The 25,615-nt window shown below is 38.9% G+C and overlaps 1 protein-coding gene across 2 annotated transcripts in view; it reads right to left on the reverse strand.

Annotated features, from left to right (window-relative positions):
* CREB5 (cAMP responsive element binding protein 5) overlaps positions 1-25,615 on the reverse strand; it is a 308,617-nt gene that overhangs the window by 54,031 nt on the left and 228,971 nt on the right. The window lies entirely within an intron of this gene.

The following is a 25,615-nucleotide window of genomic DNA, read 5'->3' on the forward strand; positions in this document are numbered from 1 at the left end:
AATTGAGGTTTTTTTTAACACATGACACTAAAATCATCTTCTAATATTAACAAGTTCTGTTAATATTCTGACTGCATGGTACATGTGATTTCTCTTCCAAAGTCTCCTTGGCATTAATAGCAGTCATATGCCACACCTTAAATGTGAGAATGAAAATGTGTTTTGTTGTGTCACATTAGCAAGCACCTTTGATCTGACTCACAGCCTGAGCAAATTTGAATCCAAACTAAACTCTTCAATGAGAACCTCCCCCTGCAGTTGCATATAGCCAGTGTGGTATAATGGTTTAGGTGTTGGAATAGGACTCTGAGATACCAGGTTTCAAATCCCAGCTCGGCCATGAAACCCACTGGGTGACCTTGAACAAGTCACACTCTCTTAGCCTCACAGCATGGCAATGACAAACCCCATTTTAAGAAACTTGCCAAGAAAACTCTATGATAGGTTCATCTTAGGCTTGGCATAAGTCTTGCTGTAAGTCGGAAATGAACTGAAGGCACACAACAAATATATATATATATATATATATATATATATATCGGCAAGCTGTAATGTTTTATAATTAACACATCAAATTGAGTCTTCTAGTACATAAGCATGGCATTATGTAACTTCAAACAGTATATGAGACAAATCTAATTTGTTTTAAATCCCCACCAAACAAAACACGTCCCAATCCAAAGCCCTCAATCGCTAAGAAGAAACAGAGGAGCTTTCTGTTGAAAGAAATACCAAAGGGCATTAAATTAGGTATACCTAGCCCTGGCCACTTTGTTTTTATGCCCGCAGCAGTGGTACAGTGGGGGTGGGGGGCATTTCACCTCCCAAATAAAAATTTTTGCCTGCCCAATGAAAATTTCCTTCAGTCTTCAAGTACCTAGAATTGCAGCAATTTAAAACTTTAGTTGAGCATTTAGAAATACAATTGAAAAATCCAAAGAACCGGGGCAAGCAAAGTGACCCAGGGAATGTGAATACAGCAAATACAAGAGCCCAGGTGTGAACAGTTTTCACTCTTCACAATGCTAAACACATGGGTACAAAAGTAACATTTCATTTTTTTTTGGGGGGGGATTTTTATCTGGCCCCTGGGGCCACATGGGCTGAGGACTATAAGTCTAAGATTTATAGTCCCCTCAAATTAAAATTTCTGAGCTTTGTCATGAACTCTGAGAAACCTGCTAGTTTTGCTTTCTTGCACATTCACATTTTTTCAAACCTCAAGTTCTTAGTGTCCCAGATGTGAGGAAACTTAAGAATCGATACACTTTTAACAACAATGGACTGAAATGAAGTTATCATTTCATTTCCAATTATCTAGATCTCTGACACATTGATCCCGAAACACACTCAATGAGCCGGACCTTATCTAAAGTGAGTATTAAATTTGGGTGGTGGTGGTGGGGAATACAACAGAATACACTGAGTCCTGCCCTGGCAAGTGTGGAATTCTGACTTATTACCGAACCATCTTTCTTGTACCTATGCATAGGAAACTTACAAAAAAAAAAAAAAAAAAGAAAGAAAAGAAAAAAAGAAAGGAATGACAGCAATTGTTATATTTATTCTTGCATGTATTTCCTAGACAACCCAAGGAGAGAGGGGGAAAGAAAGAAAAGGAAACATCACTGACTCATTGAGGCGATCCACACTGGATGACAACTTTCTGAAGCAATTCTAAAGCTCCCTCCCAGAGGTGGCCTTTGTGCCAAATTTCAATGACACGCTTCAGTAACATGAGATGCTCACTGTTAGCTCTGCCGTTCCTAGCAACTCTCTAAGATTTGGATTCCTTTCCCCCAGGCTACAAAAGCACAAGGAATGAGTTCACTGCGGAAGAACGAAAGGGTCTCAGTGGTGCAGGGCTGCCTGGTGATTCACTGAAGAAGTGTGCCAGCTGTTTTTTTTCCTTCCCTTACTTCACTGCTATGAGATTTAGTCAATGAAACCTACTGGTTTAATAAGGGAATCGCCTATCTACATGTAATCAGAAGATTACATTTGCCCTTACATTTTAATATTCAAGCTAGGGCTAACGAAAAGACTGCACCTATAATAAAGAAAATATTGTTAATGAATGCTATGTGAATTGTAATATACAGTATCATTTTCATGGCTGTAGGCTTTCCAACAAGATAGTTTTATTAAATCTGTTGTGCACCCCCCCACCCCCCCAGAATGGTTCATTTATGTTTCTTATAAACTGTATACACATAGTCTGAAGGTAGTTTTATACACAATATTTTAATAATTTTGTGCATGAAACAAAATTTGCATAACTGAACCATCAGAAAGCAAAGGTGTCATTATCTCAGCTACCCATGAAAACAGTTTTGGATTTTTGAGTATTTTGCATTTTTGAATTCTGGGTAAGAGAGACTCAACCTGTACATAGTTCTTACATATCCACTCATCCCTTCTTACAGGTACACAGAAAATTTTATTCTCACAATTATGCTGGATGGTTAGGTTAAGAGACAGCAACTAGCAAATGGTCATATCTCTGTAATGGTTGAACAGGTATCACCCAGTGCTGGTTTGATACCCCATTTATTCATGGGGAAGAATACAGTACCAGTTGTAGTGGGGGCAGTAAAGGTGCTTTATTGCAACAATAAAGATACTGTAGCACTTCTGAACCTCTTTCCGAAACGCTTAACATTCTCACACCAGGCACACTTGTTTCAACATCTCACCTGCTGGCAGTGGGTGTGACTTGTTGTACATTCCTTAGGTGGCTTCAGACAAATGAGTTTAGACTAACTTTAATGACCCTCAACTGTGGCTGCCTCAAAGTCATAAAGTACAGTGATTAGAATACAAAGAAGAATTTAGCAGCATACGCTCCATTTCTAAAACTAACAAACTGAAAACATGTTGGGGGCTTCCTCTACAGTATCTGGTGCTATTCACTATTTGAGCAGAACACTGGACTCTATAGAACATTTGGAAAAGAAAAATAGGCCCAGATAAACTGATATTCTTCTCTTGTTCTTAGATGAAGACAATTTGAAATGACTGTAACACACTATGTTTGAGCCAGACTTAATTATATACTTACAGTACACCCATTTAAATCATGACTGGCAAGACTCTGATCTCAGTGAGTATGTTATGAGCATGATTTATATGAATGTACCAAAATGTCCTGGCTCTTCTCACATGCAACAAGGAGTATGATGCCTATATGATCCCTTTCTAGGAACAGTTGCACCTGGTGAACCAGCAAAATGAGTAAGCTGTCTTTGGGCTCCAATGCAAAGTTGGATCTTGGAGTCCTTTCAAATGATTTGACTTGCTTTGTCCAACAAAGTTGAGTTGGAGGAGGCTAATCATCATGAGGGGAGGTAGGAACAAGGCTGACAGTTGAGCCAGTGTTTGATTTGCTGCTACTCAAGAAATTCTGACACTGAGATGAGGGATATGCTACAGATCATCTTTGTCTATCGGGCTAAGCCAATTTTGCTGCCTGAGGCATAGGGCAAGGTGGCACCTCTAACAAAATGTACAAAAGCTGGTCAGTCTTGGCAGCTGATATTGGTAATGGCATAGGGCACTGCTGAGGGTAAGAATGCCAATGCCAAGTTGGATCTTGGAGTCCTTTCAAATGATTTGACCTGGTTTGTCCAACAAACATGAGTTGGAGGAGACGAATCATCATGAGGGGAGGTAGGGACAAGGCTGACAGCTGAGCCAGTGTTTGATTTGCTACTATGCTCAAGAAATTCTGACACTGAGATGAGGGATATGCTTCAGATCATCTTTGTATATAGGGCTAAGCCAATTTTACTGCCTGAGGCATAGGGCAAGGTGGCACCTCTAACACAATGTACAAAAGCTGGTCAGTCTTGGCAGCTGATGTTGGTAATGGCATAGGGCACTGCTGAGGGTAAGAAGCTGAGGGCAGGGAACTGTCCAGTTAAAAAGGCTGTATGTACAGCGCCGTGTAAATTTACAGCGCTCAATAAATAAAGGTTAATAATAATAATAATAATAACAACAACAACAACAACAACAATAATAATAAGGGACACAGTTAATCTCTTTTTTAAAGGTAAAACCATCCCACAACAAAATGTATCAGGACAGTGAACATTAAACACATATTAAAAATGCCTTGGATCTGGTTTTTTGAAGGGCTACCTCATCCTGTCTGCTCAGACCTATACATCTTCAAAAGATGTCCTGTGACTTGTTCTTCCATCCTGACATGTCAGGCTGATGAACAGATGACAGATAGGCCTGTAGCAGCACTCTGGTTGTGAACTCACTCCCAAGGGAAGTTGGGTTGGCCCTGTAATTAGTGAAAATGCTAGGACTGTGTTATTTGTCAAGCCTTTGGCTTCCAAAATGTTTTCATCTGTTTTGAAATTAAAATTTCTTCTGTTCTGTGTTTATATTTTATTACACATCATTTCAAGGGATTCTGGGAGAAGAAAATGAATTTGTAAATATTACTACTACTATCACCACCACTACGGCTAAATAATAAATAAACAAAAAACAAAACATAAAAGACAGTGAAAAATCCATAAGCAGACTGACCAGCTTAAATTGCCCAGGCAATCAGAAAAGGTTCAATTTGGCATCAAAATTATTACCGGATCACCATCATTTACATGATGCTGCAAGACAAAGATATTTCACAAATACACCCTCACAACAGAGAAATGCTTTCCCTCTCATTGTTTTGACAAATACAAGGCATTTTGAGAAGAGTCTCCCCTCTGGTTTTTAGGGCAAACAGGCAGAAAGGGGGAAAGGGATCCCTCTCGTATTTGGTATCCAAATCTGTTTAGGGCTCTGAATGTGCCGTGGTAACAAATAGGCAATTATTGCTATTCCCTTAGGATCATTATAACATGATATTTGGCAGGACCTATTAACATTCAAGTAGCCCCATTCTGTGCTAGCAAGATATTACTGTAGCCCAATTATGTATTACTAGTCCAATTACAAGAGCATGAACTACTGTGGCAGCCATACTATTCCTATCAGTGATGGCTGGTGGTTTACATATTAGTGGGGGCTGTGAATTTGCTCTGGATTTTAGTCTGAAGGAGCAAGTCAAGATGCTGGACCTATCTGGGGATAGGATTCAATACTCTGGACAGATCTGCCACTGATCACTTTCTAGGAACAGTTGCACCTGGTGAACCGGCAAAGTGAGTAAGCTGTCTTTGGGCTCTAGTGCAAAGTTGGATCTTGGAGTCCTTTCAAATGATACACCTATTATTTCAAGAAGAGTATGGTACTTTCAATAATAGACTGTTCCTCCTACCCCCAGTCTTCAATTGTTCCAGTAAAATGCAGTTGTCAATAGTATCAAACACTGATGAATAATCTACTATCTCATGTATAGGGTTACACTCCCTTGTTGTTCTCCAGAGAGATATTAACCAACAGGGGAACTAAAGTCATGGTGGGCATAAATCCAGAATGAAATAGAACCAGTTAAGTTCTGTTTTCCAGTAGCTACATGAGGTCCAAAGCACACTGCAGAAATAACCCAGTTTGAGATTGTCCTGGCTCAGTGCTAGGGAATTCTAGGAACTGTAGTTTTGTGAGACATTTAGCCTTCTCTCTGTCAGAGAGCTCTGGTGCCATAATAAACTACAATTCCCAGGATTCCCTAGCACTGAGCCAGGGCAGTTTAAAGCGGTCTCAAATTGGATTATTTCTGCAGTGTTTTAGACTTGCATCTCCCAACTGCACCACTAGTTTCTGTTCAAAGTGGTTGCTTCACTCTGCCTAATAGTAGAGATGGCCCAGATTTTATATTATGTCCTTCTTTACCCTGGCTTGTCTGACAACCATGTAATTCTTTGTTTGAAAGAACTCCTAATGTAAAAAGCAATTTATTATATGTTCTGAGATACTGTATTCATAAAGGCCAGGCTGTACATACTATATTGGTGGATAGTAATATAAATAATGGGTTTCTTTAAAAATGTAATCAGTCAGACTTTGCAAATACTGAACTGATAGATGCTTTTCAAAAACATTAGGGAATGATTTCCCATCTTACTTAAAGAAAAACCTGGAAAAAATGTCAGTCTTATAGCTGAAGTTTCTGGATCAAATTCATCTTGATAGACAGATTAAATGGGCATATTACCTTTGATGTTATATGAAATTTGAGACTGGCTTATCTTCCTCCACCTTTAAAATTCAATTAAGAGCTTTTTCCTCTTTAGAAATTGTTTAAGAAGCTTTCAAATTAGGTTAGATTTCTAAAAACAGAGAACAAAATTAAGTTATATGTGTTTACAATTATATAGAAATTCAGGGTTTTTTAAAGTTTAGATATACAGTATGTAATTTTACAGCAAAATGGCAAAAGTGGAGATTTCCAATTTCCAGCCTATAGCTTTGTTCTGGATTTTCCCTTATTTGTTAAATACATCTCTGATCAATTCACACCATATAGCCTTGTGTAAAAAGCTGCACGGAGTTTTAATGGATTTTTTTACATTGTGATATACATTATCAAATAGTTTTATTTTAAAATGTACTTTCTATGTATAGTATATTTACCACCAGCTGCATACTATGTACAGCATGTTCACCACATGCAGGAAAATCACATAATTATTTTTCTGAATGACCCTCCTTTACATTGCAGTCCTGCAAGTGAAAGTAAGTCCCATTGAACTCAGTAAACTTGATACTGCATTCTTGGATCTTTTAAATAATGATACCAGTATTTGCTCTGACACTTTGAGGCAAACTACCTCTGTGATCAAGATTACAATACCTGGATGTAAGTAAGAAATCACTGGCCCGAAGCAGATGGGTGTCAAGGAGCAGTCTATAGTTGTGATCGGGCCGCAACTGGCCTGGGACCACGATGACCACATGACCCTCTCTCAAAGTGGGCCGACGCCACTGTCCTGAAGCCAGCAGCTGACAGGAGCAGATTAAATCCACTCCTGGAAGGGCTGTCTCTTGCCAGCTTGGCATAGTCTTGCCGCAGTGTCATCTAAATTGCACGCCCCCAAGAAGACCAGAAGCGGCTTCTTTTGGCCCATCTGTTTCAGGCCTCTATGACTGAGACTGTAATTCCATATAAGAAGGTGGAGAAACTGTACTTCTCCAGTTGTTGTTGTGCTCAAAGACCATTAGCCTTAGCCAAAATAGTTAACAGTGATGGATTATGGGAGCAGCAGTCCAACAATTTTTAGAGGGTCACACATTTTCCATTCTTGGCAGGGATACTTTCCTTATAATCAATCTCATTAGGACTTACTTTTCAGTAAGAACTTTATGCCATGTAGCTTTTAAACTGTGATAAAAGTTTGATAGTAATGTATATGGCCATACATATTACATAATGCCATCTACTTCTCATCACTGCCTTGTCCTCAAAGTGTGGTCAGCCTGCACCTTGCCATGGACAGAAAGACCCGTCAAAAAGCCCCCAATAGCTCTGGTGTAGCACTAGATCTAAAGTGAGGTAAGTCACTCCTGTGTCAGTTCTGAGATTGTGCAGTCACTTCATTTCAGGGTCTCCTCCTCTCCCCTTCCCTTTCCTCCTCCAGAATAGCCTTTTAAAAAAACTTCCTTTTTTGTGTATGGTTAAACCACATTCACATAATTCTACAACTGGATTAAAAAACCCAAATACACACACACCGGATAGGACACAGGGGAAGATCAAGGATGAGGGTGGAAGAGAGCATGAGGGACCAACAACAGCCTGGTAACATTACAAATGTGCTACACTGCAATCACAAAGCTAAAATCACCCTGAAACATCATTGTTATAGACTCAAATCAAACTAAATAAACACAAAGATCAGATACATTACAAATACATTACATTACTTCACAAAGCTAAAATCATCCAAAAGTTCTTATAGGCCCAAACAGCAATAACAGCTTTATTTATATAGCACTTCATGCACCTAAGCTGTGTCTAAGTGGTTTACAACTGTAAGCTAATTGCCCCCAATAAGCTGGGTACTCATTTTAGCAACCTTGGAAAGATGCAAGCCTGAGTCGAGCTTGAGCCCTGGCCCTTATGGTTTGTGAGTGAGTGGCTGCAATACAGGCATTTAACCACTGCACCACCAGAGCTCCAAATCTGTCCTAAAACCTAATAGTCATCATTACAGAACATCTTCCTTAAAACTGATAATTTAAAGCTTTAAAGTAAAGCAAGCTACCTTTTTCGAAGTGTATAGTTCAGTATCAAAAAAAAAGATCAAATATGAACTAGGTCTATTAGATACAAGGCCAACTCTTCAAATAAGGCACCTCTTATATCTTCATTAATTGGACAAACAAATAAATAATGGGTTAGGTCTTCAACAGTATTGGATCCACATGGGCAGGCTCTTTCCTCCCAAGTGATCACCCAGTGGGTTTCCATGACTGTGTTGGGATTCAACCCTGGTCTTGACAGTTATATGACGATGCTCAAACCACTACACCACTCTGGCTCTTTCTTTCTAAAAAGGTATGCATAATTTTTTCCTACAAACATTACATAGGGGAAATATAATACTGTACCATGGTATATTATATTTTGTATTTTGAGAAAGGTTTCAAGTCAAGCCAATTTCACTTGACAGAAGTTTCACGTTCTAAATGAAAGACGTTAACAAATCTAAAAGTAGAAGGAAGTACTTTGGGGCTGAAAGGAGGCACAGAAATTGTCTAAAATAAAAACAAAATAAATGCAAAATAAAATTATTCATTTTAACCTGCATAGGGACCTCCTCCTACTGCTGGAATTAGAACTGCATTTTAATATTGGTATTGGAAGCTGCAGCCCTATCAAATGCAAAACGAAATGCTCAATACCATTGATCTTAATGAGTGTAAATTAAGCATACTTCAATCTGTGGCCACAGAATATAAGAAACTAAGTTGATATACACAGGACTCATGAGTGTCCAGAGTCTTTATGCTGCTTTTGAGAAGTATATAGAATATAGATTTTTATCTTGACATTCAAAGGCTACATATATTTTCCCCTGTTCTTTTAGATCTGACACCAGTTATATATTCCCATGAATATACTGCCAAGCACAGAAAGGCTGCTGTTGTTGATTCTCTGAGGAAAAAAAAAGCACTTACACACTATGGTATTATTTATTCATTACTGAATTGTAAAGATCAGGTAGCACCCTCCAAAACAGCCTCAAAGCTTTTGAACTCCTACTTATTGCATGAAATAGTCGGCAAAGCGAGAAAATTAAAGATAAGATTTTTATTTATAAAACAAATATGAATAGAGGACGTGTTCAGTAATAAGTTTACTAAAAAAAATTTACTACAATAAAGTCGCTTTAAAAATCTCTTAGCAGCTTAGCTTCTGTTGTGTCTGAAGAAATATATGAACCAATAACGCTCTCTCGAGGTTTCATTACTGAAAAGGCTCATTAGAAAAGGCATTAAAATACTAATTACCTCATAAACTATTTAGTTGTGTACCCGCTGGGATAGTACTTACTAGTACCCAAGCTCTACATAGATCCAGCTAATCAATTAATGCTCATTACAACTAGAAAGAGTAGGCAGACTGCAGCATGTAGAAGAAATAAATAAGTCAGAGGTTAGCTTGGAAAGTGACTTGGCTGTAACAGAACCTTCCTTTGCGACACTGCTGTTCCTGCTCCGATTTAATTTTAATCAGCATTTTTGATACTGTGGGTAATGTGACTCTGCCTGCCTTAAGAATCTCAGCAACTACTGTTGCTTCTTAACTACATAATTTATCATGGCAAACCCCGTGAATGGCACCCAGAGATTAAAGCAGAAAATGTAACAGATGTAAAAATTGGCAGCATTTGGTACAGTGATGTGATGTTGGCCTCCCAAAGAGAAATTTAAAAAGAGAGGGGTTCATGTGTAATTCTTTTGGGTTGGGCAAGGCTGAGAGCCAGATTAGAAGCACCCCATCTGACACTCCCTCAGTGCAACCTCCCCTAATTTTCCCCTCAAATGTTCCCCAATGTGCTCTAAGGGAGCATTTGCACCTTGGCTCTCTTAGGGCTGTTAGACTGAGATAGCAGGATGTAGTGGTTGAGGGTTGGACTACGACTTTGAGAGACATGGGTTCAAATCCCGGCTCAGCCATAGAAACCCACTGGATGACCTTGGGCGAGTCACTCCCTCTCAGCCTCAGATGATGGCAATAGTAAACACCCTCAGAGTCACCTTAGGGTTGCCATAGGTAGGAAATGACTTGAAGGCACACAATAACAGGGCCAGTTTACTTCTGTTTTTTTTAAAAGGCCTATGTATTTCTAGTTGTGCTATGGAATGAGTCAAATGAGAAGAAATGACCATGAATCAGTACAGTTCTCTCATGTCAAAGCAGGATTTATCAGAATCCCAGCTTACTGTTCTGTGTACATTGGGTCATTGAGAATTATACTGTTTGAGGACTAAAGAATGGACTATGGATGGGATGCCAGAGGAGGACAGAAAATCAAGCTGCTTGAGAATGAAATATATAGGGCTGTGACGCCATGTTGTGTGCAGTCTTCTGAAATATTTACATCTATAGGTAAATACAGATGCAAAATCCATAGCAACATAAGGACTTTTTTTTAAAAAAATGTTATCTCTGCTAATGGATTGCTCTGCTAATGGGTTGCTAATACTACTTTTTGTTACGTATCGACAGACCAGTAATACAGTCAACCCTCTATATCCGTGGATTCTACGTTCATTATTAAACTATCCATGACATAGATAGATAGATAGATAGATAGATAGATAGATAGATACAGTCATCCCGCCATATTTGCAGCTTTGATATTTGTGGATTTGATTATTCACAGATTTCATTAATATGTTCTCTCTAGGAATCTCTAGGTCCTCCAGTGCAATTCTGTGGTCAACTTTAACTAAAAGTTGCACTGAAAGACCATTTGTAGCTACTCCAGTGCCATTCTATGGTCAGTGTATGTTGGACATTGACCACAGAGTTGCACTGGAGGACCTAGAGATTCCTAGAGAGGTGTCCTCTCAGGGAAAAACAGTGTTTTTGTTATTTGCGGTTTTTCCATATTCACAGTGGTCTTGTTCCCCTAACCCTAGCAAATATGGAGGGACAACTGTAGACAGACAGATTTGCCACTTTATATAAGGGGCACCATTTTACTACGCTATTGTATTTAATGGGACTTAAACATGCACAGATTTTGGTATCCATGTTGGGGGGCGGGGTCTTAGAACCAAATCCCAGCAGATAACAAGGTCAACTGTACTGGGAGTTAGCCATGTACCTTTGTTATTTATGACCAGGCAGTACACTAATATCTAGACTTCAGCTAATGCTAAACTGACAATTATGTAGACCGCCCATTGTGGGTGAGGGGCATCCCTTTACAACCACCCTCTACAAAAGACAAACAGTCCCCCCACAGGCACATGTAGATAGAGCTATCATATACTCATGTCTTTAATCTGCAAAAAAAAAAAAAAAAAAAAAAAAAAAGGGGGGGGCCATAATTGCATACAGCAAATAAGGACTGTGTAGCAGTTGACATGTTACATTAGCTAACTGAATAAAAACAACCCACTTGGTAGTTATGAAATGTAAAGTGTTGAGCACAGCTGCAAGAGACAGAAATGAGTCCTCAGAAGAACAAAATTTCCAGGGTCCCTCCAGTTGTTTTGACCACAACTTCTGACACTGGCCATGCTGGCTTGAGATTATAGAATTGTGTCAGGCACTCTCAGTTTGAGAAGGTGACTCAAAAAGTAGAGATGGACCCTTCCCTCATCAGTGGAAGTCTTCTTGCCACTGAATCCTCCTAGAGAAGTATCATTTTCACCAGAGCAAAGGTCTTCCAGACATCTTCATGGGAATGGCAATCTTTGCTATACAAAAGCAGGTACAGAGATCTTTAGTCTTTTTCTATAACTCTAATAAGGGCATTGAATAGACAGGCTATATATGGCACTGAAGTCACCATTTTCATTTATTTGTATTTATCTAACTCCAGTGACATTTATGAGATGTAAGAGGCCTGGTTAATGTTTTGGCCAGTTTAGTTCACATGCAAAATTGTCTGGGCAAAATCTTCTGGGTTGCTGAAAAGTGAGACTAAGAGGAAAAAGGCTTTCAAACTCTTATTGCTTTAATAACATAACCCCCCATTTAGCTGTAAACTCCTTCAAAATTAAACTTCCCTTGAAAAGCAAAGGCTCATTATTAAAATCTGAGGATCTATTTTTTGAAAGAAAAAAAAAACAACAACACCTGGAGTTCCATGAACTAAAAAAGCTTTAGATATTTTGAGGAATTTAAAATATTAGAACCTTTTATTTGTACAAGGTGAATGGTAAAATAATAAAATGTTATCTAGATCTCTATAGTATACAAATGAAAGGGCTTTTAATTGTGTACAATGTACATGGTCTGTACAGCAGGCCCTCCTCTTATGCAAGGGATCTGTTCTGGATATCCCTGGGTAAGGAGAAATCCGCGTGTGCTTGCACTCCATTTGAAACAATGGGGCGCATTCTCATGGTGCGGGGCAGCGCACATGCATGAGCATAAATGTCATTTCTTTGTTGTGCGGCTTCAGCATAAGCTTGAAGTTGCATATAGTGAACTCACGTACAGTGCAGGCACACTGTATATAGTTGCTAATTAATTTTAATCTTTTTAACTTTATAAAATGTTGAATTGTTTTTAAATATGTATGCTTTTATTGAAATTTTTGTGTAGTTTTAATCTGTATTGTTTTTAAATATGTTGTTAGCTGCCTTCAGTCTCATAGAGAGAAAGGCAGGCTATAAATGTAGAGAATAAGTAATAATAAATAAAGGAAAAGTTATAAATATAGCAAATGTTGGAAGAAAAGCACATATCAGAAGTGCTTAAATTTATTATTTTCAGAATTTCAAAATATAATTGCAAAAGTGAAAACCTCTGAATGGACTGTCTCCACATTAAATTTCAGAGCAGTGCTTGGGGGCCACAATCCAGTGGGGTTGGGCAAAATTTCAAAAAGGCAGGGCCATCTAATTTTAGTTTAAAGCTCTGATTTGTTGCTGTGTGCCTTCCAGTTATTTCCAATGTAAGGTAACTAAGGTGTCCCTATCACAGCACATTCTTGACAAGATTTGTTGGCTTGAGTGTGTGACTTGCATCTTGCTCAAAATTACCCAGTGGGTTTCCATGGCTAAGCAATATTTAAATCTTGGCCTCCCACAGTCCTAGTTCATCTTTCAACCCATTATATCATGTTGGAGCAAGCTCTTAAATCTACCATCTATACCTTAGAAGAGATATCTCAGCCTTTAGAATGGGAGGGAATTGTGAAAAAGCTAGGAAATCACCAACAGGCACCATCATGGGGAAAGAGGTGTAGCCAGGAATCCCAGAAAGCCAGTTTGGGACTGGATTCAGAAGGATTCTTATCTTTTTTCCCTACCATTGTATCTCATCGTCTACATTTTATGGGAAAGAGCTTGAATTTTTCCTCCATTTCAGAATTTGGACTGTGATGGGAAGCAACCACTCATCTTACTTCCCATCACTAGGGATGGCTAAGGCTTTGATCTGACCTGCATTTTAAAGAAAATAGGTTTTATTTACATTTCTTGGACTAATATGCAGACCTGAAACCAATTATCCTTCTAAACACATGCTTCCACAAATACTATGATTTAGTCTTTAGCTAAACAAATAACAAAAATGGATATTCTATGATATTAAAAACATATTGAATCTTATAATGCATATTTGTGGCTACATAGATGTGAATGTAACTAATTATTAAATGCAAACTGAAGGGTGTTTTTTCAGTGGTAAAAAAAATTGCAGGTTAATGTGGAAACAAAACAATTATCAGTGAAATACATGAAATACAGGCTGGAATGAGTGATCCATCTAATCCTAGCTACTATGCCTTCATCCTACTTTTTTGGTCTCAAGACTATGACTGCATCCGCACTGTAGAAATAATCCACTTTGACACCACTTTATCTGTCATGGTCAAGTGCTATGGAATTCTGGGAATTGTAGTTTTCTGCAACATTTAACCTTCTCTGTCAGAGAGTTCTGGTGCCACAGAAACAATTCCCAGAATTCCATAGCACTGAGCCAAGGCAGTTAAAGTGGTGTCAAACTCGATTATTTCTGCAGTCCAGATGCAGCCTAAGGATGTGGAAATCTGACAGTGGTTTTCTTTTTTTTTTTTTTTTTAATTCAGAGTCCCACCAGCATTTTTATCCCGTTTTGGTGACATATCATCTTGTGAAGTTTTTTTTTGTCTTTCCACATAAAATTCTGTGTGCCTTTTTGTATGCAGTTTTCTAATGTACAGATTATTTTGCATGCATTTTCTTACTGTGTGTGCTTTTAATGCACTTGTCTCAGTGACACATTTTGTCTCTGCATTTTAACATCTATGAAAAAGATACATTTTTAGTCTGTGCATTTTAAAAATGTATGCTGTTTCTGTCCCACACTCACAAATACAAAGGTTACCAAGGGAGAATACACTTCATTCCTTCAGGTTGTGCAAAATTGATATTTTGTGTCAGAAAATCCAAAGCCAATTAATTTATTTTCTATGCTTATTTATGGGCCCATAGTAAACCCTAAAGCTTGATGTCTGTGCTGTGAGTCAGCCTCTCATTCTGTGTGATGAATATACAGTCGGCCCTTCTTATACACGGATTTTTTACACACGGATTCAAGCATCCATGGTTTGAAAATGTTCGAAAAAAGTATGTATTTCAAATATCAAACCTTGATTTTCCAATTTTTATAAGGGACACTATTTTGCTATGCCATTATATTTAATGGGACTTGAGCATACACAGATTTTGTTATACATGCAGGATCTTGGAACCAAACCCCAGCGAATAACAAGGTCCAACTGTATACAGTTGGCTCTCAGTATCCACGGATTCCTTATCCATAAAATCTACCATCTATTAAAATTTTTGATTTTCTAAATTTCTAAAAAGCAAACCTTGACTGTGCCATATTATATAAGAGATACCACTGTATTTAATGGTATTTGAGTATCCACAGACTTTGGTATCCACCAAGGGTTCTAGAACCAAACCACAGTGGATACCAAGGGCCCACTGTATTTCCAATTTTTGCACGCTGGATTTATCAAGAAGGACTAAATATTTAACTCATGTGAACACATTCTCCAACATTTCACAGATGAAATCCAGGCACATGTGGCCAAGCAAATCAGATTGTGGTAGAGCAGAACACAAACACTAGGAGAGACTTCAGTAGTTTGCTTTTACTTCAGCTGACAGGGAAGGGCAAGGTTCTGCCTATCCTCTCCTGTTCCCTCCGGCGCGTAGTTAACTAAGTTCAAACTAATTTTGCATTTTGAACTGAATTTGCAGCAACTGAAGTAAGCTGAGGATGAAAGGGAAAATGGGAAGAGGAGTGAGAAACTGGGATATCTTAAGGCGGCTGAAAAAGTGGGATAATAATTGGGACTATCCCTATCAAACAGGGACAGTTGGAGAGTATGTATATGCTATTTTCTGTCCCCTTGGACCTGCTATACATAAAAGCAATTTCCCTGGAGGGGAATAAAAAAGAAATTATATAAAATAACACAAATCCTCAAGTAATATTGTGTTAGCAGGGATGGGAATTTCTGCTGCATGGAGATATTTTTTAGCCCTTTTCCTTGGAATTTGTGCAATTTCACTTTCCAGGATTATTTTCATGCGCCATTAACAACAAACGTACTATTACACGGCAGGCTTTGCTTCCTTCGTCTGGCATGCACTTCAGATGTACGTCTCATCACATCATAAATGCCTTCAAAGACAGAGAATTTTCAATAGTAAAAGATTTAGTTTTATCTACTCAGGAAACTGGGCATGCCAAATTTTCATGAAAAGCTTACTATGGCAAAATGAACTGAAAAACACATTCACCTTTCTTCTCAGTCAAGTGCATCCTTTTCTTTATTTGTTTTAGCTGTCACTATCGTATTTAATTATTATTATTATTATTTTTAATATTTTTATTGATTTTCTCCATATAGTTACATTTATAATATATTTTTTTGTACATACATTGTGTTTGCTTTCAGAACTCTATGCTGTTAGAGTTACTGAATACAAATGTTATTTCATTCTTCCCGAAACTTACATTTTCCACTACAACCATCTCATTAATAAATTTTCCATTCCAGAGTATTTAATTATTATTTGTGTTTTAAATTAATTACAGCTATAATATGTAATCCATTATTCAGTTAACATAATTAATTTCGTTTCTATTGCAAAGGTGACCCCAATTAAAGTACACACACACACACACACACACACACACACACACATGAATATTGCTATTCTCATAACAATAATAGAAATAGTAATACACAAATCTTATGCATCCAATTTCCGTATGCGTTACAATTTTGGGTTGCAGAAAGTGCAGAGACATTTATGTTAAAAAAAATTAACACATCCAAATAGAAGCATAATCTAAAACCAACAAATATAATATACTTCTTGCTTCAAAACTATTGCTTTTATCAGAGTTTGAAGAAGTTGTTTGTGGGGACTACAACTATGATTTTTTCCAGCTTGGCAACAGACAACTAACATGCTATTAATGCTGGACCAATTCTAGCATTAGATAGGGTGACATCATCACTAGTGTTGATGTTCGTTCAAGGGCCAGTCACATTGGCTTTTGAACAGGGAAGGAACGTGGTGTCATTCATTTCAGGAAGCAAAATGTCTCAGGTTGGCTATGGTCTAACATAAGTTAATGTTACTCCTGATAATATTTTTTCTATGTGTCAGGTCAGGTTTCAAAGTGGCTAGTATACTGCATTCCTCTTTCAACGTTCTGATGAGAATAGTATTCCTTACTCCAAACAACCAGTTCTTAAACTTGTAACAACTTTGGCAGCAGTGATAGGGCCTTTACAGTCACTTTCCAGCATGCTGTCATTCAGTCTAAACCTGAAGAGGGATCACTAGACATTCCCTACCTAGCCTTTCCAGTATCGTGTGAACTGATGTTTCTATCCCAAAAGCATAAATTCAGTGGATGATTGGAAAAGTGTGTCCATATATTCACAGCTGTGTATGAAGATGCTCATAGACATCACAATTACATATGGTACCTAAATGTGTGAATCATATAAATACATAGAACTAAGTGCCACATTGGATAAGAGATCCTGGGAGTTACTTTTCAAAAAGGGTAGTTTTTACTTGGGGAACTGTAGTCCAACAAGATAACTTTTCTAAGGTCTGACATGGTAATACCTTTTCAATTATTCCACTGAAAATTTAGAGTAAGGTGAAGGAGCCAATCCTGCTCCTAGTATTTACTCCAGAGCTGCAAATCATGCAGACTTCCAGATATAGTGTGACTGCAGCTCCCAAAATACCCCACTATTGGCCATTCTAGCAAGGGAAGATGGGAGCTGCAGTCAAGAATACGTGGAAGGCCACATGATTCCCATTCCTAATTTAGACAGTTCTAAAGGCAGAATGAAAAGGGCCAAAAGTAGAGAGGAGTAAAGATGGTGTGCCTCAATGTAGATGCCCCAATCCACACATAAAAATGCTCACAAATCCCCAAAGAGTTCTTTGATTCAAGCCTGAGTAATTAAAACCCTAATTTGCTTGAAATAACTATTCAGATGATATGACTTGACCATGTTCAAGAAAACTGTTTTACATAGGTCCAAAACACACTGCAGAAATAATCCAGTTTGGGACTGCTTTAACTGCCCTGGCTTAGTGATAAGGAATCCTGGAAATTGTAGTTTATTGTGGCACCATGGTTCTCTCACAGAGCAGGCTAAATGTCTCATAAAACTACAGAATTTCCTAGCATTGAAGTTAGGTCTCAAACTGGATTATTTCTGCAGTGTCTGTTGGACCACTGAAACTAACAAATGATTGCCACGCTTCTTCATTTCTTGAAACCCAATTTCAGTATTATCTTCAAAACACATCAGCAGTCATTTCTCTTACCATTTTAGTTTTGTTTTCATCCATTCATTTATTGATTTACAATGCCCATTTTTGGATTAGGCCAGTGCAGAGATACTATGCTTAAAGATTTGGAATGGCTGATTATGAGTGATACAATTGAGGATAACTAATAAGGATTTATTTATCTTATTAATTCAAACCAAAGAAATAGTTCAAGGGTGGAAAAGATGCTTTTCAGAGTAGTTCTTTGTGATGTAGGTCAGCTATCCAAAAGTAGTTACGAACTTTAAAAAAATGGTAAAATGTTACAATTATCACACCACCCACCTCTGAGTACATATATAAATATAAACAGAACCTTTTAAAATGAGTACTTCTTTTGGAAAGACATGTGCCCACTTTGACCGCTTTCAAGAAATAATAATAAATGTTTTTATTATAGTATTTCAATTCACATTCATTGCTAACATGAAAGGTTTGGTAAAGCCATATTCTCAGATGCCAAGGCTACACATTAATTGTAATGGGATCTTAGAAACATTTAAATGCCTAAAATAGCATTTCCCAGACCTGTACAAATTATTTTAAATTACATAAATATTTTTAATATGTCTGGCTTCTGACAGAACACTACTATACACAGGAGGATGGCACTGACCATTTTTTCCGCTGGCTTTTTCCATTTCCTCCTTCCATTCCCACCCTGTCCCTGAAATAACTAGTATCATTATTAGTTCAGAAGACTAGTGTTGCTTTTATGTACTGCATCTGTCTCATTGTGGGTTAAACATCATATAGAGCAGCCTTCTCCAACCTAGGACCCTCCAGATGTTACGGACCTCAGTCAGCATAGCCAATGGTCAGGGGTTATGAGAAGTGTCAACCAAAACATCTGGATGTCCTCATTTATTTTGCCCTGTTTCCAAGCTAGGCAGTAGACCCCATTGAAATCAGCAAATTCACTTAGGAGTAGACACAGAATCCTTTCCATGGAAGACAGCAGTGTGCATGAAAAACTATTCCTCTGAAGTGAATGAAACTTACGAGGCTTTCTTTTTTTCTTTTTTCTTTTTTTTTGCCAGGTAGTGATAGCTGACAACTAGCCATCAGAATTAGGAATGAAAACATACTTCTTTAACCAGCCAAATCAGTTTTATTAAATCAAACCAACTGATTAATCAACTAAAGCTGCAGTTCTATACACATACCTGTACATAAGACCTATAGAACTCAGAACCTATAGACACTTACTCAAGGTAGTTAGTGACCTACAGGATTCAGGGTAGTCTACTTAATAGGCATATACAAGTATTCGTATGTGCCTTCAAGTCTCCCACTGATTTCTAGCAAGCCCATGCATTTCATCAGGTTTTTGAAGACATGGGATGCTCAGAGGTAGTTTTGCCAGTTCCTTCCTCTGAAATATAACCGACAGCACCTGGTATTTATTGGTGGTCCTCCATCCAAGTACTAATCAAGGCTGACACTGCTTAGCTTCCAAGATCAGATGGAATCGGGTGTCTTTAGGGTATTTAAACTTGAGATGTACAATTCTGCACTGTAAATGCGGCACACTTATTAACTTCTGGGATTGTGCTCAAAATCTTGTCACATAACTGGAATCCTTCCCACCCGGGACTGCTGATTAGCCAGATAAAATACATGCAGCACAAGTTACATACATGCTGCATGCTGCAGCTAAATGGGACAGAATATTGACCAGAAAAAGCTCCAGCACAGCCTGGAATTTGAGTGCAGAGGGTCACTGCTCCCATTACATTTTATCCCTTGGTATGTTGTTTTTCTACTGTTTTATGTTACTTTTTTAAGACTTCGATTTTAACTGTTAACTGATGATATTTTATTGTGGTTTTTACTGTTGTTTTATGTTATAATGTAAGATGCCCCCAAGGGCTCTGCAGAGCCATGTGGCAGAATATAAATTCCAAACACATATAAATAAATGTTTTCCCAAACACTGCACTGATGGCTCCTTCTCTCTCTTACTCTCACACACCTATCATTTATAATCTGAACCTATAAAAACTATAGCTGGTTACTGTTACACTGATCTTGTTTTTCCTCTGCTTTCTACTGTTTTTAAGCAAATACATATACATCTTATCTTATGAAGCACTTCAGAGGGAGCAGAATCAGTGCTTAGATTTGAAAATATATTTATATTAATCAGAGATCATTTATTAGAATCTATCTATCAAACAAACAACCACTAATGTAATCTATCAAAGCATATTCTAAGTGCCTTAACAGCACATCCAACAATAGGTTTGTCTTCATAAATATCTTGAGACATACTTCATTTTTTCCAATCTCCAATTTATTTCGAAAGCAACTCTTTAATTTTTTATTGTCAAGATTTTCCCCATTATTTATCACAATAAAATAGGTTTCTAAGGCCATAATGCTATATGTACAAAGACAAAAGTATACTTTTTGAAAATCTTCCTATCCCAGCAGAATGCCAGGTACTGTATACCATTTCCCGAAAAACATGTTTGTGAAATATCCTACATCCACCAGTGGAACCATTCTTCCATTTGCAAGCCACCTGGGCCAATGAAGTAATCAGGACACCTCTATGACTACACACTTGATCAAATACCTCTCATGTCACCCTTGAGGTTTACAGCAAGTATCACTCGGTTGAGGATATGCTCTTGAGCCCTGTGGTCTGACTACAGTAGTATCTCTCTGTGTGTATGTACCTTCAAGGTGCCAGTTGACATATGATGACCCTATGAATCTCATAGGGGGTTTTTAAGGCAAGGAATACTCAGAAGTGGTTTTGCCAGATCCTTCCTCTGAAATATAGCCTACACCACCTAGTATCCCTTAGCACTCTTCCATCCAAATACTATCAGAACAGACCTGGTATAGCTTCCAAGATCAGATAGGATTTGGTGTCTTTAGGATATAATATATTCTTCTCAGGATATCACTACAGCCAGGCTACATGGCTCTAGCTCAATTCGGGACAGCCTGGGTATATCTGTGGAATGGTTTCTGTCCCTAACAACCCAACATGCCTAGTGTCAGCTTGGCTGGAATTCTATCCGACTGCAGCCCACAACCTAAATCCAGTTTGTAGCCCCACTGATTCAACTGCAAAATGTTAAGGCAACACTTATATAAACTGCACTGAATCAATGGGTCTACTCTAGATGGGAGTAGTAATTGTACTTCTGCTTATGCCCTTAGGCACATGAGCATAGTTGCTGTGCCATAAGCTTCCAACTACTCTGTTCATCTTGCATCGATAATGTGATATTCATGGCTGTCTAAGCATTTCTTAGGCGGGATACAAACGGGCAGGGGAAGACGTCTTGGAGGTGTATTCTGCTGAATACGGAGCCTCCAGACCGCCCACCCCGGGGGCGTGGCTCAGGAGATGGGGCTTCCACATGGGGGGCAGTGAAGACGCCTCACCTGGGGCCGTTTCTGACCCGCAGTTTCCAAACCGCCACCTCGGAGGACGCTGCAAAGAGAGAGGCAGCTTCCTCACGGGCGGCCAAAAACGGGGCTTTTTTTTTTCCTTTGCCGGCTGGCGGATGCACAGCTGCGCAGCTGCAGCGCTAAGCAGTGGCGGCAGAAAGCCTATGGGCACATTTAAAGTGCCCAAGCCCCTTTAAAACTTTTTTCCCCGCTCTGCCCAAGAACAATGGTGGTCTCCTGCCAGCTGGTGATCAGCTGGTGTTGGCATCCTTGCCCGCTTGCACTTTGCCAGTGTCACCAGCATCATGGATGCCTCCTCTCCTTTGGTCCCCGCGCTCCTGCTGAATGTGCAATGCACAGCCACAGCTGTCACCGCTGCCACCGCTGTCCCCCTGCCATCCCCCATCACCTCCCTTGTACATATGTAAATATTTACAGTTTTAGGGGGTTTTATTGTTAGGTGAAAATGGCACAGGAATGTGTGTAGGGGCTCACTTTAAAGTCCAAACTTTCCAAGCAGCGCATGCGTACATGTTGCTCTAGGGTTAGGGTTAGGGTTAGGGTTAGGGTTACGAGTCTTAAAATGCGCTGCAGCTGTGCTGCAGCTTCCACACCTGCATGGCAGCTGACGCTGCAATTAAAGCCTGACTGCAAACTGCGCATGTTCCAGGACCCCGACTCATTATGCGATGCAGCAGACACGGAGCTTTTAAATGGGCAACTTAAATTAGCGGCGTAGCGATTCTGGCGTACCAGTGCAGCAGCTTACAGACGGAGCTGCGCAGCTGCGCATCAAACGGAAAAGAAGCGGAGAAAAGCAGCACCTTTTTAATGCCGCCTCTTCCCGCTTGGGGCGTGCGGGGGGCGTGTTCATGGCGGCATTCAGGTAAGGCCCGTCTGAAGGCTCTACCTTCATGACGTCATGAATACACCCCTTTTTGCCCGTCTGTATCCCGCCTTAGTTAGTAATCTCTTAGTTTGCCTAAATCCAATTGCTAGTTCTAACAAAAGTAGACCAGTATCCAATCACACTATACAGTTATATTACCAGATCCCACTTTAACTGCCATGGCAAAATCTTATGAACTCCTGAGATTTGCAATTTAGGAGAGACATTTATAATTCTCGGCCAGTGATCTCTGGTGTCATACAAAACCAAGGATGCTGCCATGGCAGTTAATATAACAATAGAATAGTGTGCTGTGAAAGGGCCCTTGATGAATCAGTGGGACCTGCATAAGTTTCCATTAATTCAATAGGTCTGTTCTAGTTGGGACTAGCAACTGGATTTACAAGCCACAGTTTACATACACAGTTTTGCAGAACATGACACACTGCTGTGGAAATATAAGTGTGTAGTCAAATTATAATTACAGTATATGTATGATTAATGCACATAAATGCACGGTATAATTCTTTTAACTATGACTTCTATTAAAAGCAATTAAAGCTACAGGTTAATGACATCCTGTTGTACACTGCTTCTTGGAAGGATCGCCTACGGAAAGGCTTGCCAAGTCAACACCTTTATAAAGCTGAGTCTTTGAGCCAAAACAAATTTATTCAGATTAAAAAGTGATCCACTTAATTTCACATATTAAAGAACAGCATTCCCACCATATGTATCAATAATTTCATTTTTAAAAGCCTCAGAGTTCCATTTAAAAAAGCAACGATGCTCTGGGAAAGGCAAAACCATAGCAGAAATATTAGTCTCTGCAATACATTACTCTGAAAGGGATGCCAGTGTGGTGTTTTTTCTCTCTCTCCTGCTCAGCCAAGAACTATTTTGCTTGGCTCAACATCGCTTGGGTTTGAAAAGGGGGAAAAACCTGCCGGCAGCTTAATCCAGAAAGATTTAATACGATGTGCTGCAGATGCCGTTGCTTTTTTGGCACATCACAATTACTGTATGGCACACAGCAGAGAGAGAGAAGAAGGAAAAAAAACCTTGACCACAGATTTTGTTTGGCTGATGTTGCCAACTCTTTTGGCTACATCTGCTCTTTGAGCTTACCAATTGCATGTTTACAGAGTGTGGTTTCAGCTGAGGTGTTAAAAAGGCTTGGTTTGGCTGCCCAACTGAAATTTATATGGAGGTAAATATGTGACCATAACAGTGAATCCTATCTGCTGGCAGGCAAAGACTTCCCTTCACCTCCTGCAAACAACAGTAACTTCAAAAGTACACAGGATGGTTTTCATTCAGTTTGTTAATGAGCAGTTATAAGCATGTGGTACAATATGTGACCCCCAGGCATCAAGCAACTCAGAGTCTCCCATTTATTAATGTATTTTGTACTGGTGCATACATCTTCTCTGATTCAGGTAGGTTATTTGTTTTTCTTATTTCCTAAATCAGTATCAGAACTGGTCTCAGTCTCAGGAATCACTACAGCCTACACTGGAGCTGTGTCCTTCAGCTTCATCCTGACAACACAAGACTGTCACAAATGTCTACACATGTAAGCCATGAGGAATGAGATGGGAGTCATAGAGCAGACATCTCAGCCAGAGTCTCTCCAGATGTTTTGACTACAACTCTTATCAACCCAAGCTAACAGAGCCAATGGCCAAGGATAAGGGGTATTTGTATCTAGTTTGGCTGAGTTAGAGGGGCGTACTGAGTACATGCAAAGAGAAGATAGGTGTCTTTGTGTATAGGGATATATAGAGACATAGATGTATATAACAGTCTTGGGACGAAGAGCAAAAACTGGATTTTCTGTTTTCTTAGGCTCACTGGGGAATTTAAGTTTTGTGAATTCCAATATGAACTGACATGAATTCCATGAGATCAATAAACATGAAGATCAGAATAGCTTTCTGATTGAAAAAAATCAAATTCATTTCAAAATTCATGTACAGTTGGCTCTTGTATCAGTGGGGGATTGGTTCCAGAACCCTCCCCGGATACCAAAGAACATGAGACCTGAAGACCTATTAGCATCAATGGACATGTTGGCATGGCCGCATGCACGCACTGCTATTGACGATAATGGCGTGGGGCCATCTGCACATTCTCCAATCTGTGGATGGCTAGCCCTCTAACATGGAGGGCTGACTATACTGCAAAAATAGTCGAAACTGAAATTAATACCTGTGGTTGTGTGTGTATGGATAAAGCAGACACAAGGACATTTTGTTCTCATAATAATGCACTCATTGGTATCACCAGTCCACTAGTTAGTTGGATTTACACATTCATTCCAATTGGCCATCCATATCCACAGGTTCTTTATCCATGGATTCAACTAACTACTGCTTGAATATTTTTTTAAAATTCTCAAAACCAACCTTGCTCTTTGCTATTTTATATAAGGGATTTTACTATAGTCAGCCCCCCACATTGTGGCTTTGACTTTTGTGGATGTGATTATTCATGAATTTAATATGTTCTCTCTAGGAATCTCTATGTACTCCAGCATGACCCTACCACAGATAGTCCTAGAGATGCATCTAGGTCCTGGAGGACTTATAAATTCCCATTTGTATGTCCTCCAGTGCAATTCTATGGTCAACTTCTGCCAGATGTTAGCCATACAGTTGCAATGAAGGACCTAGAGATTCCTAGAGAGCTGTTTTCTCAGGTGCAAAAAGAGTGGTTTGTTTGTTTTTGTTTTTTTGCAGTTTTTCCACTTTCATGGCCCTGTGCTCCTAACACTAGTGAACATGGAGGCCCACCGTATGTCATTTTATTATGGGACTTGAGCATCCACAGATTTTGGTATCCGTAGAGAGTCCTAGAACCAAACCTCAGTGGATGCCAAGGTCCCACTGCACTTTTTGTTTTTTAGAGGAAAGGGCTTTGGTGTCCTTCTGAGGGGATCTTTCAAATTTTATACCATTTTCACAGTTTTATATATAATTTTGCACAAAAAATGGATCTAAACAAATAACAAGAAATGTAGTAAACAATGTAACAATGTACTATAAAAACTGCATCTAGAACAAGCTACTTTTTGTATGTTACTTTTTTCAAAACTAACTTTCCAATTTCTTTCCAATTTCTATTTCTGTTTACATCAGAATTATAATTCATTATTTTCTGGTAATGGAGATTCATGAAGAAATGGGACAGAACTGATTTACTGTGAATACCTCTAACACTGACATGCTATGGAAGTAAAATGATTCTAACATCTTTACTATTTCATATTCTGAGGTCCCAAAATTCACTGTGCAGGTGCAAGTCATAGAGAAAGCTTTAATCCCCCCCCCCCCCCACAACTATTTCACA

The sequence above is a fragment of the Sceloporus occidentalis genome, unplaced genomic scaffold (genome assembly GCF_023333645.1).
Source record: "Sceloporus occidentalis isolate IW3139 unplaced genomic scaffold, rSceOcc1.0.p SCAF_7, whole genome shotgun sequence".
Lineage (NCBI taxonomy): Eukaryota > Metazoa > Chordata > Lepidosauria > Squamata > Phrynosomatidae > Sceloporus > Sceloporus occidentalis.